Source organism: Ranitomeya imitator, chromosome 9, assembly GCF_032444005.1.
Source record: "Ranitomeya imitator isolate aRanImi1 chromosome 9, aRanImi1.pri, whole genome shotgun sequence".
In the NCBI taxonomy this organism is placed as follows: Eukaryota; Metazoa; Chordata; class Amphibia; order Anura; family Dendrobatidae; genus Ranitomeya; species Ranitomeya imitator.
This window is the reverse complement of record NC_091290.1, coordinates 32,557,757-32,574,156: the sequence shown is the minus strand read 5'-3', so window position 1 is coordinate 32,574,156 and position 16,400 is coordinate 32,557,757. Positions and strand designations below refer to the sequence as shown.

The 16,400-nt window shown below is 42.8% G+C and overlaps 1 protein-coding gene across 4 annotated transcripts in view; it reads left to right on the top strand.

Moving 5' to 3' along the window:
* MUS81 (MUS81 structure-specific endonuclease subunit) overlaps positions 1 to 16,400 on the top strand; it is a 97,825-nt gene that overhangs the window by 24,389 nt on the left and 57,036 nt on the right. Inside the window, exons 2-4 of one of the 4 annotated variants that reach the window (XM_069740562.1) lie at positions 136 to 162; positions 3,406 to 3,488; positions 5,265 to 5,351. The gene's annotated coding sequence lies outside the window, so the exon portion shown is untranslated. Of the gene's footprint in view, positions 1 to 135; positions 163 to 3,405; positions 3,489 to 5,264; positions 5,352 to 7,370; positions 7,670 to 16,400 lie in introns of those variants that run through there. The other 3 variants (XM_069740561.1, XM_069740560.1, XM_069740563.1) reach the window with 3 other exon arrangements.

Sequence of the window (16,400 nt, the reverse complement as noted above, 5' to 3'; positions counted from 1 at the left end):
AGTTTTTAATGGCCTCGTTCATTTCGCTTCATAACTTACTGAAAGACCTGGAAACAAATTCCAATTTGGGTGAAGTAATGAAAACAAATACAATTCTTCCATTTTTCATTTCTTTTTGTTTTGTGCTTTTTACAGTGTTCATTATACAGTAATAATCACCTGGTAAGTTGCTTCGTCACGTTCAATGCGATTATGGCGATTCCAAACTGATATCATTATTTTGATATTTCACTGCTGTTAAAATTTTCGCCATTTACAGAAACTTTTTATTCCATTTGTTTTTTTTAGATACACAATTCTGGCACTTTGATTTTTTTTTTACAGTGTTTTTCATATACAGTACAGACCAAAAGTTTGGACACACCTCATTTAAAGATTTTTCTGTATTTTTATGACTATGAAAATTGTACATTCACACTCAAGACATCAAAACTGAATTAACACATGTGGAATTATATACTTAACAAAAAAGTGTGAAACAACTGAAAATATGTCTTGTATTCTACGTTCTTCAAAGTAGCCACCTTTTGCTTTGATGACTGCTTTGCAAACTCTTGGCATTCTCTTGATGAGCTTCAAGAGGTAGTCACCGGGAATGGTTTTCACTTCACAGGTGTGCCCTGTCAGGTTTAATAAGTGGGATTTCTTGCCTTATAAATGGGGTTGGGACCATCAGTTGTGTTGTGCAGAAGTCTGGTGGATACACAGCTAATAGTCCTACTGAATAGACTGTTAGAATTTGTATTATGGCAAGAAAAAAGCAGCTAAGTAAAGAAAGACGAGTGGCCATCATTACTTTAAGAAATGAAGGTCAGTCAGTCCGAAAAAATTGTGAAAACTTTGAAAGTATTCCCGAGTGCAGTGGCAAAAATCATAAAGCGCTACAAAGAAACTGGCTCACATGAGAACCGCCCCAGGAAAGGAAGACCAAGAGTCTCCTCTGCTTCTGAGGATAAGTTTTTCTGAGTCACCAGCCTCAGAAATCGTAGGTTAACAGCAGCTCAGATTAGAGACCAGGTCAATGCCACACAGAGTTCTAGCAGCAGACACATCTCTACAACAACTGTTAAGAGGAGACTTTGTGCAGCAGGCCTTCATGGTAAAATAGCTGCTAGGAAACCACTGCTAAGGAAAGGCAACAAGCAGAAGAGACTTGTTTGGGCTAAAGAACACAAGGAATGGACATTAGACCAGTGGAAATCTGTGCTTTGGTCTGATGAGTCCAAATTTGAGATATTTGGTTCCAACCACCGTGTCTTTGTGTGACTCAGAAAAGGTGAACGGATGGACTCTACATGCCTGGTTCCCACCGTGAAGCATGGAGGAGGAGGTGTGATGGTGTGGGGGGGCTTTGCTGGTGACATTGTTGGGGATTTATTCAAAATTGAAGGCATACTGAACCAGCATGGCTACCACAGCATTTTGCAGCTGCATGCTATTCCATCCGGTTTGCGTTTAGTTGGACCATCATTTATTTTTCAACAGGACAATGACCCCAAACACACCTCCAGGCTGTGTAAGGGCTATTTGACCAAGAAGGAGAGTGATGGGGTGCTACGCCAGATGACCTGGCCTCCACAGTCACCAGACCTGAACCCAATCGAGATGGTTTGGGATGAGCTGGACCGCAGAGTGAAGGCAAAAGGGCCAACAAGTGCTAAGCATCTCTGGGAACTCCTTCAAGATTGTTGGAAGACCATTCCTGGAGACTACCTCTTGAAGCTCATCAAGAGAATGCCAAGTGTGTGCAAAGCAGTCATCAAAGCAAAAGGTGGCTACTTTGAAGAACCTAGAATATAAGACATATTTTCAGTTGTTTCACACTTTTTTGTTAAGTATATAATTTAATTCCACATGTGTTACTTCATAGTTTTGATGCCTTCAGTGTGAATGTACAATTTTCATAGTCATGAAAATACAGAAAAATCTTTAAATGAGAAGGGGTGCCCAAACTTTTGGTCGGTACTGTGGGTTAAACAAAATCCGGCTTTTACGGACACGGCGATACTAAATATGCTTTACTTGTTATAACTGTTTTTTTGCGGAATGGGAAAAAAAGGTTTAGATTTTTTTTCTGTTTAGAAATTTTTTTTTTAATTTTATTATTTGTATTATTTTTATTATTTCTTAAATATATTTGGAGTGTATGTATGAATTAATGTAATAATACAAAAACATAATCAAATAAAAATATTTTTTTTCTGAAGAGGAAAAATCTAAACCTTTATTCCATTGTGCAAAAAAGTTTTTTTTAAATTGTATTATATTTTAGTAATAACTTTTTATATATATTTATTATTTATTAATCTTTGTTATAGAGGCCTTGAACCTGCAATAGTTTGATCACTCGTCCAGTGGGCCGCAGTTCTTTATCATTGCAGTTTATTGTCAGTTTACGGATCTTCACCGGTGCATCGATGTGGTGGCGATAGGGGTCCTCAGCATTCCATGGTAACCTGCAGTTGCATCATGCAGGGGAAATTATCGGAGAAAATATAGTATCTGCTTTACCCATCGCACCCTATGTCTGTCGTACACATGTTGCAGGGCGGATGATGGGGGTTAAACATTGTGTAACCTGAAAAAAAAGTTTTAAACCTCCTCTACTCTCTCCTGAGGGTGCCAGCCTGTCTATGACCCAGACTGGCTCTTAAACTTGACAGTTCCCAGAGTGAAGAAATAAGTGTAACTTACCGCACCAGTCCAGAGAACCATCTGTGGTGGTCTCTACTGGACCCAGAAGTGATAATGTCCCATCCATGAGTTATCTAATGTCTAAGACCGCAGGTCATTTTCCATTGCTGGAGCAGGCGAGGGGCTGGAGTAGTAATTAGCACTTACATTGGTATGTCTTCACGGTGTCAACTTTTGTAAAGATATAGAAAAACCCTTTAACACTGAAATATAAATTTGCCAGGGCCTTGATGTTGAAAATGGTGTCTGATCTGCGGGCAGGATGATTGATATTTTTGTTGGAAAAGAATCAGTAAAACTTGTATTTCATTCATTGAAATCTCTGTTGTTTGTATGCAAAAGAGTCTAGGGGTGGTTCTACTTCGTGACTGACAGTCTTCCCTGTGCTGTGCATGCAGAGATAGCTGTCAATCACTGAGTAGGACCGCCCACTGGACTCCTATGTGCACAAACACCAGGAATTTCAATGAATAAAATGAAAGTTATACTGAATCTTTTCTTTTATCACTCTGCTCAGTTTCGCCTCTATATCGGACGGCATGTACAATGTGACAGGTTCTCTTTAAAGGGGTTATCAGGCTTTGCCAGTCATTGCATTTCTTCGCTGTATACCTCTCTGTACAGGATATTATATATGATCCTGTCACAGGCTAACAGTGTTTAGGTTCCTTTTCCTGCTCTTTGAACCGGTTGTGTCTTCTTTTCCTGCAGCCGTGTCAGAGGTCATCGGAATCCTTTCCTCTTTGACCCGATGACGGAGGTCAATCTGTCCGCAAATCCTCCTGCAGAATCGAGTATGTTTATATGGGAAGCTTAGCACATCATAGACTCTGTAAGCTCTAGTAGCCTGTTGGGCGAAAAAAAAAAAAAAAGACGCTACACAGCGACCCACAGCATATTTCTAGGGACGTTGGCACTTGGATTTCGTCCAGTTAGTTCCTGTGATTCTTTGTAAAACTTGGCTCCTGAGTCAGTGGGTGATGTCATTGTGTTGTCGTACCCAGGCCTTGTAAGGTCTGTGATGAAGCCAAAGGTATTTGTCATGATTTAATTTGCATAAGAAAGTAAGCTAATAACATTTCACCAGGCACCTGATCTCCACGTTCAGAACATTACACCCTAGTGCACTCAAAGAGCTAGGTGGAGACGCATTATATGATGGGCAGCACGGTGGCTCAGTGGTTAGCACTGCAGCACTGGAGTCCTGGGTTCAAACCCCACCATGGATGACATCTGCAAAGAGTTTGTATGTTCTCTCCGTGTTTGCGTGGGTTTCCTCCGGGTACTCCGGTTTCCTCCCACATTCCAAAGACATATAGATAGGGAATTTAGATTGTGAGCCCATCGGGGACAGTGATGATAATGTGTGCAAAATGTAAAGCGCTGCGGAATATGTTAGCGCTATATAAAAATAAAGATTATTATTAAGATTATTATTTACCATCAACAGCTACTCTGCTTACAAATAGCAGAGAATTTCATATGTTGCACAAAAAAAAAAAACCTAAAATGAAATAAAGCAACAAAAAACATAGTTGTGTCTTATAATGACCCTAGATTTTACGCTGGGTAACTTTGTTAATGATAACTGGGATTTTTGAGCTTTAAGGCTACGTTCACATTTGTGTTGTGCGGTGCTGCGTCGGTGACACAACGCACAACGCAAACAACACATGCAAAATGCAATGTTTTGTGACGCATGCGTCATTTTTTGGCATGATTTTGGACGCAAAAAAATGCAACTTGCTGCGTCCTCTGCGCCATGACGCTTGCGCCAAAAATGACGCATGTGTCACAAAACACAAGACAACGCATGTCCATGCGTCCCCATGTTAAATATAGGGGCGCATGATGCATGCGTCGCCGAACCTGCGCCCGATGCAACGCAAATGTGAACGTAGCCTCAGCTTGATAAGTGATCAGTGTGTAATTGTTGGACGTTCGACCCAGAGACCACTACCGATCAACAGAAAGAAAATTTCCAGTAAATGACACAGCCTCTTCACTACAGTACGCAACAGAGGGTCCGCTTTTAAGACGGTGTGTAGGATATAGCTAATTTAGTCACAATCCCACTGGCATAGATTGCTTATTGGGGATTTTAAGGGAAGATTTGGTCTTCTAATAAAAGTCTGCATTCACTCTATGTGACTGCAGACTTGTAAACAGTGTGCGCACCACATGCTGTCAGGATTCTCCAATATTGCCAGTGAAAGCAGGTGATCACTTGGCCGCAAGTATGCGATTTGCATACTTCCAGCTACATGCTGACTAGACGTGCTTGTCCTCGCTCAGTTCACTTGTAGCGAGCGAGGCCGTGCATATCTAGTCGGCAAGTGACTGCATGTACTCAAATCGCCGGCAGTACAGAAGAATCCTGACAGTGTGCGCTGTGCATGCTGTAAGGATTCAGACGTCTGCAGCCGCATAGAATGACTGTTCTCATGACTGATGTTCAGGAGCGCAGCACTCCTCTGCCTCCCTGCTTGCCAGGGGCGGTGGGCTTGTGATTGACCAGTGGGATAACTGACCGCTTGCCCATAATACGCTCTTTCTGTTTGTTTCCACAGCCGCTGGAGATATCATCAGAACCCGGGAACCTCTACAGAGTCCAGCAACAGGGAATGGGGAGAAAGGCAACTTAAAGGGGAATTCCGGTAGGTAAAACACACTGTCTACCCACTAGATTAGTGGCGTTTCTTTCTACGACGGTAATAGTTTGCAGTGATTGGCGGCGTACCCTGGGTCCCTGTGTCGCAGTAACTTTTGCATTGCTCTACAGACTGCTGCCCTTTGGCCTCTCTGCCTTGCACGTACCTGCACAGTGACGCAGAGCCCCAGGTAGGGTGTGTGCAGCCAGCCATTACAAGGGGGAGATAGCATTGGGTGTGTTTGGAATGTAACATTAGCTGCTCATGCCGAGGGCGTGAAGCGCTCTCCCAGCAGTCAGCGCCACCTTTCTTATATTTCTTGTGTGCTAAATCTTCACCTGCGCGGGTCAAAGTGCTTACACCTGAGATCAGCGCTGTATTTGTACAAGTTGTTTTCCTGTTGCTGAGCATTATAAGATGACTACTATACACAAGATGTGGGGGGTGAAAACCACAGAACTCTAGGAAATGCATAAAAGATATCGCAGTACTTCTGACCTTAAACTTCTTATCTCCTTCGACCTTTTTTTTGTCTAACATTACAATTAAAACCAATAAAAATTTGAGGAAAGGTGTCATCTAAGCGCAACGCTCCCTCCTCTTCCTCCTGTGAATGGCTGTACTGCAGCAGGAGCTTCTCCCCTCTGCTTTATCCCGAGTTAATCCATATCCCTCTACTACACCCTATCTGTTCCTAAGCCAAAAGTGGGACCGATCAGCAAGAGATGAAACACTGGAGTTTGTGTCCAAAACTGATTCAAGAAGGTGTTTTTGCTGGTTGATAAATGGATAGTATATCAGTTTGCAATTTTGTATTGTTAAAGGGGTTTTCTTACCATTGTAATACGACTGATTGTCCCTCGGTAAAAAGCTCCCTGATCCTAAGATTGTTTGTCCATTGCTGCCATTATACCCCCTGTAGGCAGCAGGAGCATGTACGCTTGTAAGAGCAAAAATGTATATAGTAGATGTCTAAATTTAAAGGGGTTGTCTTCTGGCAAACATCCATCTCCGGAATGGGGACCCACAAATTTCCCATTCAGACGCAAGTAATAGGATAGGTGGCAGGATGATCTCTCTCCATTCACTTCTATGGGAGCATCGAGTACAGTGGAGCAAATGCACAACTCCCGGCTGCCATAGCACTGAATGGAGAGAGCAGTGTGGACCCTGTGGATATGACAAAAATGTCTGTCATGAGACAACCCCTTTACAGCAAGCGTAGGGTATCTTCACACAAAGGTGGAAAAATCTGATATGGTTTTCAAAGAGAAATCCTCATCAAAAGTCCATATATTTTTTGTATGCTACTCTCAGTTCTGATATATTATAACCTTGCCTGTAAAGATAACGAGTCTGCTGAAAATTCTAAGATTTTTTTTCTATAGACAGTGACATTAAAAATAAATTAAAAATTATCAAAACACCAACAATTTTTAAAAAAATGTTTAATATGAAAACTTAATCCAAATAATAGATCATTTTCTGATGACACATTCCCTTTAAATGCTAATGTACTTAAAGAAATATACAAGCAGCCCTTTCTCTAGCTGGATCTGCCACACGGGCAGCGTAGATTCCAGATGTGTCAACCACTGCCAGCAGTGTCTGTTGCTGGGCAACAACCCAAACATTCTATGTCCATCGCCTAGCAACCACACCTACAAAATATACCGTACTCTGAATTTTTTTTATTTTTTTGTTGCATTTTAATTGGAAAAATGCAGCATTTTTTTTTTCCTGGAGGATTTAGCAGCGTATTCCTAAATCTTGTAATGTGATTTTGACTGCATTTTATGTTGCATAGAACATAAGCTAAGTATATAATGGGCAGAGGTTTAACATGGGATGCCGCTAGATAACTCACATAGGTTAACGTGTCACTTAATGTAGCAGAATGAATATTCTTGGTGAGTCCTTTGACAGGATGTGAGCATCGCGGCGAGGAAATTGCTTGCTGCATTTCTTCTTGAGTCATGCTTCCCGTCAAGAGTAAAGAAAATAGGTGAAGTTGTCAGAGCTGTCGCCTTCTCATTGTCCTCTATTCTGGGAGCAGGGACGGCCCACGGCGCTAATACACAACTGTGAGAAAAGCGGAGGCATTACGTGTCCTCAACGGATCTGCCAAAACTGCAAAGAATCTATATCTATGCCTCAGGCATCATGCACACAGTCACATTCAGATCTGTAAAGATGATTTCACGCGGGGTATAAAAATTTGCAAAGTAATCCGCTCTGACAATTCATCAGGGTAATTTACCTCTGGGTTTGGATTGCATTGGAGTCTGAATCCAAAATCCGCAACACATAGAGAGTATGCAGCGGTAAGTACACCCATAGAGGAGAAATATAGTGTTTTTATGCAACGTGTGAATTTTCCCCAATATGGCATCCATTGAAATCTATACTCTCATACACTACTTCCACATGCCATCGGTTTAATATATAGACCCCTTTTTCTCAAAAACTCATCATATTATTGGGGACAATATAGTGGCACAGGGAGGTACCACACTGTGATACAATGAGTGCCTATGTGCAGGTAAAGATATACCACGTATGATTTAGCCAAATATTAGGTGATAAATGTATGATCATTGGGGATCTGACAACTAGCATTCCTTCTTTTAACAAAAATGGGGGTCCTAAAGTCCTCTGTATGAATGAAGCAGCTGCGCGCCTGAGTGACCAGCGCTCCATAGGCAGCGATTGGAGCAGCAGTCACATATGTGCAATATTGCGCAATTCACTCTGGGGGCTTTCGGACATTCCTTCTTTGGATTGTTTGGGGGGGGGGGTCCCAGGGATCATATATTTAAAGAAGACCTGTCATGTCCCGTAACACAGTTTACCTGTAGACATAGTGTTAATCTGCTGGTAAATGTAAATATCATTAAAATCATCAATCTTTGCCTACTTTATTGGAGCGGCAGCCACAGGGAGAAAAATAACATATCCTCCCTGAAGCCGCTCGCTTCTAGTCATCATGGCGGTGCATAGACAAGTTATACTGTAGTGACACGTCACTATAATCACTTCCCGTCACTTTGATCGACAGCCTACACACATGCTGAAGTGAAGGGGCGTGAATATAGTGCGGCGAATATATAGTGAGCGGCTACAAGGAGGATATTAGTTAATTTTCTCCCTGTAGCTGCTGCTCTAGTAAATCAGCCAGGCATATTTTAATGCTGCAAATACTGAATCTGTGTTTTTACTTACTCTTCGATCTGGACAGACGTCACCACTGGCGTCAGCAGTGACATATGTTGATTGGCTACAGTGGTCACATGCCTGCTCAGAATAAGTCAGCAGTACAGAGACTGACAGGAGACACAAGTATATTGGAACTGGAGGGTGCAGCAAGGGATCGGAAAGGTGAGTAATTTTTTTCCGTAGTCTGAGATTATATGTATAATATATACATATACACACACACACACACACCGGTATATAATTTTTTTTTATATATCCTGGATAACCCCTTTAAGGCAAGGGTTTTATCATATTTTGGTGCTAGGTTTGGAGGAGGGCATATTTATGATCCTTATTCTACATATCAGGCATTTTTGTGTAAGAACAATATAATACAGATGAGTGTTAATCTATGGGGCGGCTCACATCATCGTTTTTTTCCTGGGCGTATTCTACGTGCGAGTGAAATCGCAGCAGGCTGCGATTGTACACGTATATTGCACGAGTCTCGCCAATGCAAGTCTATGGGTGCGAGAAAAAAATCGGACACCACACGGACCATCAGTGTGACTTGCGAGAAATATGCACACGTTTTCCTCATTTCAGCCCATTGAACCATTAAATTCAGTGGGGAAAAGCAGTGAGAAATGTAAAGCCATACGGATGTCACACGGATACTTACTGTAGATGCGTGGAAATCACATCATCGCATTGAAAACGGGTTACATAGGGATCACTGTTCAGGGAACATATGTGCGATTCTCGGCCGTCAAAATCGGACTGATTTTTTATACGTTGGGTGTGACTCCGACATTACTAGAAGTGCAGCTACCTGGAGAAAATGAACTTTATTCCTCCCGGGAGCTGCCGGCTTTCAGTCATCAAGGCACAGTTACAGTCACCTGCATGCACATTCCAGCAGTTTTATTGACCACTCACTATACAGCTCATCTGGAAGAACGAACTGTCAATCAAATTGCCGGGGCATGCGTACAGGTGACTGTAACTGTGCCTGGATGACTGAAAGCCGGCAGCTCCCGGGAGGAATAATGGTTCATAGTTACATAGGTTGACATAAGACCTAGGTCCGTCAAGTTCAGCCTTTCTCCACTAGCTATACATTTTTTGGCACTAAATTATCTATAACCCACAATGTTATGGGTACTGAGTAAATCATCCAGCCTTTTTTTAAAAGCTGTCATAGTGTCTGCCATCACTACCTCCTGTGGTCAGACATTCCACTGTCTGACTGCTCTAACAGTAAAGAACCCTTTCCTGTTTAGCTGCCGGAATCGTGTTTCTTCCACGCGAGTTCATTTTTACCTGCAGATTATCCATTTATCTATAAGTTAATACAATTTGGGGACATGGTGGGTTCCATATAAATGGCAATCTAAGAGAGTATATACAAGATGTGATTATATTGCAGCTTTTGCGCAATTCCCTCAAAATTTCAGTGTCAGCCATTGTCTGACCGGCCCCGGTCACTAATTCATGAGGTTGTAAAATGAATGGAAAAAATCTCAGCATTGTCTGTATACACTGCATAATTAAAGTGTCACTCCAGGCATATTCTCCCGTCTGATTGACACTGGGGGCGTGGGGAGACGTAACCGCATGCGGGGCAGTACAGTTACCGAGGCAACAGCATGACGCCCAGCGAGCTCAGTGAGTCTTGTTCTGATTATTAAGACCTGTGCATGACTCTTACTTGGCGTCATACTGTTACCTTGGCATCTGTACCACCCAACGGGCATCGCTCCGCTCCTATGTCAGCCTTATTGTATGTAATCCCCCTGTAGATGAGCCCTGCTCTTGCATTATGTGCCTCCTTTCCTGCCCAGCATGCGTCTCTTGTTATATATGCCCCCCAGCTTCTTCTTTCATGTGATAACTAGCCGTCATTTTCTCCTCCTCCCTTGTACAGTGATTTTGATGCTGTAGGACTTTAATATGCATGAGTGATCAGGCCTAGAAAAGCATGCAACGGCATTTCTGCAACCGTAGGCTTCATTCAGAAGTCCATTTTTTTTTGCATTATTCTACCATCAGCGCAACATCTGTTTTTCTCATATGCTATAAAAAAAGGAAAACAAATGTGCAAATTATTCCTATCGATTAAACATATTCAGTTAAGTCCATATATATTTGGACAGAGACAACATTCTTCTGATTTTGGTTATAGACATTACCACAATGAATTTTAAACAAAACAATTCAGATACAGTTGAAGTTCAGACTTTCAGCTTTCATTTGAGGGTATCCACATTAAAATTGGATGAAGGGTTTAGGAGTTTCAGCTCCTTAACGTGTGCCACTCTGTTTTTAAAGGGACCAAAAGTAATTGGACAATTGACTCCAAGGCTATTTCATGGACAGGTGTGGGCAATCCCTTCATTATGTCATTCTCAATTAAGCAGATAAAAGGCCTGGAGTTGATTTGAGGTGTGGTGCTTGCATTTGGAAGGTTTTGCTGTGAAGTAAACATGCGGTCAAAGGAGCTCTCCATGCAGGTGAAACAAGCCATCCTCAAGCTGCGAAAACAGAAAAAAACCATCCGAGAAATTGCTACAATATTAGGAGTGGCAAAATCTACAGTTTGGTACATCCTGAGAAAGAAAGCACTGGTGAACTCATCAATGCAAAACGACCTGGGCGCCCACGGAAGACAACAGTGGTGGATGATCGCAGAATAATCTCCGTGGTGAAGAGAAACCCCTTCACAACAGCCAACCAAGTGACCAACACTCTCCAGGAGGTCGGCGTATCAACATCCAAATCTACCATAAAAAGAAGACTGCATGAAAGTAAATACAGAGGGTTCACTGCACGGTGCAAGCCACTCATAAGCATCAAGAATAAAAAGGCTAGACTGGACTTTGCTAAAAAAACATCTAAAAAAGCCAGCACAGTTCTGGAAGAACATTCTTTGGACAGATGAAACCAAGATCAACCTCTACCAGAATGATGGAAAGAAAAAATAATGGCGAAGGCGAGGTACAGCTCATGATCCAAAGCATACCACATCATCTGTAAAACACGGCGGAGGCAGTGTGATGGCTTGGGCATGCATGGCTGCCAGTGGCACTGGGTCACTAGTGTTTATTGATGATGTGACACAGGACAGAAGCAGCTGAATGGATTCTGAGGTATTCAGAGCCGCCATACTGTGTGCTCAGATCCAGCCAAATGCAGCCAAACTGATTGGTCGTCGTTTCATACTACAGATGGACAATGACCCAAAACATAAAGCCAAAGCAACCCAGGAGTTTATTAAAGCAAAGAAGTGGAATATTCTTGAATGGCCAAGTCAGTCACCTGATCTCAACCCAATTGAGCAGCATTTCACTTGTTAAAGACTAAACTTCAGACAGAAAGGCCCAGAAACAAACAGCAACTGAAAACCACCGCAGTGAAGACCTGGCAGAGCATCAAAAAGGAGGAAACAAAGCGTCTGGTGATGTCCATGAGTTCAAGACTTCAGGCAGTCATTGCCAACAAAGGGTTTTCAACCAAGTACTAGAAATGAACATTTTATTTAACATTATTTAATCTGTCCAATTACTTTTGGTCCCTTTAAAAACAGGGTGGCACATGTTAAAGGGAACCTGTCACCTGAATTTGGCGGGTCCGTTTTTGGGTCATATGGGCGGTGTTTTTGGGTCTTTTATTAACCCCTTTTATTTCCTGCTGGCCGCGAAATTGACTTGTCGTTGATTCGCTTTCCTCCCTCGTTAACGCGTGCGCAAAGCAATCTTGCCTTGCGCACATGCATTATGCTTTGCCCAACTGCGGGCAAAGCCGAAAACCATTAGTGCACATGCGCACTATGTCCCGGAACACAGCAAAATACTTCCGGGATATAGTACACCGGCGCATGCACACTAATGGTTTTCGGCTTTGCCCGCAGTTGGGCAAAGCATACTGCGCGTGCGCAAGGCAAGATTGCTTTGCGCACGCGTTAACTAGGGAGGAAAGCAAATCAACGCGACCAGCGTGCAGCCAGCTGGAAAAAAAGGGGTTAATAAAAGACTCGAAAACACCACCCATATGACCCAAAAAAGAACCCGCCAAATTCAGGTGACAGGTTCCCTTTAAGGAGCTGAAACTCCTAAACCCTTCATCCAATTTTAATGTGGATACCCTCAAATGAAAGCTGAAAGTCTGAACTTCAACTGCATCTGAATTGTTTTGTTTAACCCCTTTCTGACATCGGACGTACTATCCCGTCCATGTGGGGTGGGCCCCTATGACCATGGACGGGATAGTACGTCCAGCGCGATCGGCGGCGCTCACGGGGGGAGCGCCGCCGATCGCGGCCGGGCGTCAGCTGCCTATCGCAGCTGACATCCGGCACTATGTGCCAGGAGCGGTCACGGACCGCCCCCGGCACATTAACCCCTGGCACACCGCGATCAAAGATGATCGCGATGTGCCGGCGGTGCAGGGAAGCACCACGCAGGGAGGGGGCTCCCTGCGGGCTTCCCTGAGCCCCCCGCAGCAACGCGATGTGATCGCGTTGCTGCGAGGGTCTCACCTCCCTCCCTCCCTGCTCGATCCCCGGATCCAAGATGGCCGCGGATCCGGGTCCTGCAGGGAGGGAGGTGGCTTCACAGAGCCTGCTTAGAGCAAGCACTGTGAAGCCTGCAGCGCTGCATGTCAGATCAGTGATCTGACAGAGTGCTGTGCAAACTGTCAGATCACTGATCTGTGATGTCCCCCCCTGGGACAAAGTAAAAAAGTTAAAAAAAAAATTTTCAAATGTGTAAAAAAAAAATAAAAAAAAATATTCCAAAATAATGAAAAAAAAAAAAATATTATTCCCATAAATACATTTCTTTATCTAAATAAAAAAAACAAACAATAAAAGTACACATATTTAGTATCGCCGCGTCTGTAACGGCCCGACCTATAAAACTGGCCCACTAGTTAACCCCTTCAGTAAACACCGTAAGAAAAAAAAAAAAAAAAACGAGGCAAAAAACAGCGCTTTATTATCATACCGCCGAACAAAAAGTGGAATAACACATGATCAAAAAGACAGATATAAATAACCATGGTACCGCTGAAAACGTCATCTTGTCCCGCAAAAAACGAGCCGCCATACAGCATCATCAGCAAAAAAATAAAAAAGTTATAGTCCTGAGAATAAAGCGATGCCAAAATAATTATTTTTTCTATAAAATAGTTTTTATCGTATAAAAGCGCCAAAACATAAAAAAATGATATAAATGAGGTGTCGCTGTAATCGTACTGACCCGAAGAATAAAACTGCTTTATCAATTTTACCAAACGCGGAACGGTATAAACGCCTCCCCCAAAAGAAATTCATGAATAGCTGGTTTTTGGTCATTCTGCCTCACAAAAATCGGAATAAAAAGCGATCAAAAAATGTCACGTGCCCGAAAATGTTACCAATAAAAACGTCAACTCGTCCCGCAAAAAACAAGACCTCACATGACTCTGTGGACCAAAATATAGAAAAATGATAGCTCTCAAAATGTGGTAACGCAAAAAATATTTTTTGCAATAAAAAGCGTCTTTCAGTGTGTGACGGCTGCCAATCATAAAAATCCACTAAAAAACCCGCTATAAAAGTAAATCAAACCCCCCTTCATCACCCCCTTAGTTAGGGAAAAATTAAAAAAATGTATTTATTTCCATTTTCCCATTAGAGCTAGGGTTAGAGTTAGGGCTAGGGCTAGGGTTAGGGCTAGGGTTAGGATTAGGGTTAGGGCTAGGGTTAGGGCTAGGGCTACAGTTTGGGTTGGGGCTAAAGTTACAGTTAGGGTTTAGATTACATTTACGGTTGGGAATAGGGTTGGGATTAGGGTTAGGGGTGTGTCAGGGTTAGAGGTGTGGTTAGGGTTACTGTTGGGATTAGGGTTAGGGATGTGTTTGGATTAGGGTTTCAGTTATAATTGTGGGGTTTCCACTGTTTAGGCACATCAGGGGCTCTCCAAACGCAACATGGCGTCCCATCTCAATTCCAGCCAATTCTGCGTTGAAAAAGTAAAACAGTGCTTCTTCCCTTCCGAGCTCTCCCGTGTGCCCAAACAGGGGTTTACCCCAACATATGGGGTATCAGCGTACTCAGGACAAATAGGACAACAACTTTTGGGGTCCAATTTCTCCTGTTACCCTTGGGAAAATACAAAACTCGGGGCTAAAACATATTTTTTGTGGGAAAAAAAAGATTTTTTATTTTCACGGCTCTGCGTTATAAACTGTAGTGAAACACTTGGGGGTTGAAAGTTCTCACAACACATCTAGATTAGTTCCCTGGGGGGTCTAGTTTCCAATATGGGGTCACTTGTGGGGGGTTTCTACTGTTTAGGTACATTAGGGGTTCTGCAAACGCAATGTGACGCCTGCAGACCATTCCATCTAAGTCTGCATTCCAAATGGCGCTCCTTCCCTTCCGAGCTCTGCCATGCGCTCAAACGGTGGTTTCCCCCAACATACGGGGTATCAGCGTACTCAGGACAAATTGTACAACAACTTTTGGGGTCGAATTTCTCCTCTTACCCTCGGGAAAATACAAAACTGGGGGCTAAAAAATAATTTTGGGGGGAAAGATTTTTTTTTTTAATTTTCACGGCTCTGCGTTACAAACTGTAGTGAAACACTTGGGGGTTCAAAGCTATCACAACACATCTAGATGAGTTCCTTAGGGGGTCTAGTTTCCAAAATGGTGTCACTTGTGGGAGGTTTCTACTGTTTAGGTACATTAGGGGCTCTGCAAATGCAATGTGACACCTGCAGACCATTCCATCTAAGTCCTCATTCCAAATGGAGCTCCTTCCCTTCCGAGCCCTCCCATGCGCCCAAAACAGTGGTTCCCCCCCCACATATGGGGTATCAGCGCACTCAGGACAAATTGGACAACAAATTGTGGGGTCGAATTTCTCTTGTTACCCTCGGGAAAATACAAAACTGGGGGCTAAAAAATAATTTTTGTGGGAAAAAATTTTTGTTTTATTTTTACGGCTCTCCATTATAAACTTCTGTGAAGCCCTTGGTGGGTCAAAGCGCTCAGCACACATCTAGATAAGTTCCTAAGGGGGTCTACTTTCCAAAATGGTGTCACTTGTGGGGGGTTTCTACTGTTTAGGTACATTAGGGGCTCTGCAAACGCAATGTGACACCTGCAGACCATTCCATCTAAGTCTGCATTCAAATGGCACTCCATCCCTTCTGAGCCCTCCCATGTGCCCAAACAGTGGTTCCCCCCACATATGGTGTATCATCGCACTCAGGACAAATTGGGCAACAAATTTTGGGGTCCAATTTCTCCTGTTACCCTCAGGAAAATACAAAACTGGGGGCTAAAAAAATAATTTTTGTGGGAAAAAAATTTTGTTTTATTTTTACGGCTCTGCATTATAAACTTCTGTGAAGCACTTGGTGGGTCAAAGTGCTCACCACACCTCTAGATAAGTTCCTTAGGGGGTCTACTTTCCAAAATGGTGTCATTTGTGGGGGGTTTCAATGTTTAGGCACATCAGTGGCTCTTCAAACGCAACATGGCGTTCTATTTCAATTCCTGTCAATTTTGCTTTGAAAAGTCAAACGGCGCTCCTTCCCTTCCGAGCTCTCCCATCCGCCCAAACAGTGGTTTACCCCCACATATGGGGTATCAGCATACTCAGGACAAATTGTACAACAACTTTTGGGGTCCAATTTCTTCTCTTACCCTTGGGAAAATAAAAAATTAGGGGCGAAAAGATAATTTTTGTGAAAAAATATGATTTTTTATTTTTACGGTTCTACATTATAAACTTCTGTGAAGCACTTGGTGGGTCAAAGTGCTCACCACACCTCTAGATAAGTTCCTTAGGGGGTCTACTTTCCAAAATG